The sequence below is a fragment of the Chenopodium album genome, chromosome 9, assembly GCF_948465745.1.
Source record: "Chenopodium album chromosome 9, dcCheAlbu1.1, whole genome shotgun sequence".
NCBI lineage: Eukaryota > Viridiplantae > Streptophyta > Magnoliopsida > Caryophyllales > Amaranthaceae > Chenopodium > Chenopodium album.
The window spans coordinates 68761501-68763662 of NC_137842.1; the positions used below are offsets into that span (position 1 = coordinate 68761501).

Consider the following 2162-nt stretch of genomic DNA (forward strand, 5'->3'; position numbering starts at 1 on the left):
TAGTAAAATATATTTTTAGGAACGGTTACACTTCAATTTTATTGCAAGTAGACCTTGTCTGCTATCAGCACACAAGGTCACTTGGGGGGGAAAACGGAGTTTTTCGCTCCCAGATAGTTTACAGAAAGTAGACCTTGTCTGCTATCAGCACACAAGGTCACTTGGGGGGGAAAAACGGAGTTTTTTCGCTCCCAGATAGTTTACAGCAAGTAGACCTTGTATGCTATCAGCACACAAGGTCACTTGGGGGGGAAAACGGAGTTTTTCGCTCCCAGATAGTTTACAGAAAGTAGACCTTGTCTGCTATCAGCACACAAGGTCACTTGGGGGGGAAAACGGAGTTTTTCGCTCCCAGATAGTTTACAGCAAGTAGACCTTGTATGCTATCAGCACACAAGGTCACTTGGGGGGGAAAACGGAGTTTTTCGCTCCCAGATAGTTTACAGCAAGTAGACCTTGTATGCTATCAGCACACAAGGTCACTTGGGGGGGAAAACGGAGTTTTTCGCTCCCAGATAGTTTACAGAAAGTAGACCTTGTCTGCTATCAGCACACAAGGTCACTTGGGGGGGAAAAACGGAGTTTTTTCGCTCCCAGATAGTTTACAGCAAGTAGACCTTGTATGCTATCAGCACACAAGGTCACTTGGGGGGGAAAACGGAGTTTTTCGCTCCCAGATAGTTTACAGAAAGTAGACCTTGTCTGCTATCAGCACACAAGGTCACTTGGGGGGGAAATGGAGTTTATACAAGTATAAAACTTCTCAGCAAAAGAACATAGAGCTTAAATATAGACCTACAATACATATGTGCAAGCTAATTTATCTGAATATAAATCAAGCAAGCAAGTAAGATGAATTGTGACGAAGCCAAGACAACAACATCAGTAGTAAAACTTTGTTAACAAGTGGTGCTTGACAGAGTACAAGAAACGTTGCTACAGTAGAATTTACACCACAAGGAAAACTCTAAAGAATGAGATGTGGAACCCAAAGTTTGTTTCGTCGGAATCAGCTTGTTATTGGTATAAACTGAGCACGACGATGAGTAATCATACGTCCTCACTTGGGGGGCTAATTGTATGGGATGATATCTGGCATGACCGATATCTTATGAAAACATGATCAGGTTTTAGTAATCATGGAGAAGATGCTGATATGTCACAGATTGAAGACATGTCGGCCCACCGAAATGTAACACGTGGCAACAGAAGCTCGACACTTGGCACAAAAGGCTCTGCATGGATGAGAGCCACCTGTCAAGATAAACCATTATAAATAGTAGGTAAGACCTCATTAATGAGGACATTAATTACACTCTTTATCTCTCTAATCTCTCTCTACTTTTTCTCTCTCTTACTTTCTTTTTCTTAAACACCTTTCTGACTTTATCATCGGAGTGGTTATCCCCGGATCACCCCGGGGTTAGCTAACTTCTTCTCATTGTGTAGGTTCTCAGCTTGCCGATAGGAGTATCAGGATCTCAAGTCCAAGTTCTCTGTGGTGTCGGGATCAGACAGAAACACTAGGTATTGGGAAGCCCCTTCCTAGAAGGTAAATCCCTTCCTAGGGTGTTTGTATTATACATTATTTATACTCAATATTTGTTCAATTTCTACCTTTTATTCAAAAATATATATATGTTATCTTCTAATTTAACGAGGTTGCAACTAGAGCTGTCAATTCGGGTAAACGGGTCGAGTTTGGGTCGGGTAAACTCGGGTCGGGTCAATTCGGATTAATTCCATAACCTATGCGGGTCGGGTTTGGGTTGGGTCATGCTTGAGTCGGTTCACGTCAGGTCATACTTCTTATCGAATTTGGGTCGGGTGTAGATCGGGTTAATAATAGGTCGGGTTACATTCGGGTCGGGTGAACAATAGGTCGGGTTTTCACGGGTTAAATTAAAACGGGTTAGGGTAATTCTCGGGTTCGGTTCAAGTCAATAATTTGCTGGTTAGAATCAGGTTGGGTCATTCTCGGGTTTGAGTCGGGTTCAATTCGATTCAAGTCAATAATTTACGGATTATAATCAGGTCGGGTCATTTTCAAGTCGGGTCATTCTCGGGTTCAAGTCGGGTTCGGTTCAAGTCAATAATTTGCAGGTTATAACAAGGTTAGGTAATTTCCAATCAGGTAATTCTCGGATTCAAGTCGGGTTATG

The 2162-nt window shown here is 42.4% G+C and overlaps 1 long non-coding RNA gene across 1 annotated transcript; it reads right to left on the reverse strand.

The window, feature by feature from the left end:
• Positions 1 to 882: 882 nt before the first annotated feature.
• LOC145560345 (uncharacterized) lies at positions 883 to 1497 on the reverse strand. Its single transcript, XR_014093132.1, has 2 exons — positions 1359 to 1497; positions 883 to 1254 (listed from the first exon to the last, which is right to left on the reverse strand). It is a non-coding gene; the product is annotated as an uncharacterized LOC145560345 (long non-coding RNA).
• Positions 1498 to 2162: the final 665 nt, after the last annotated feature.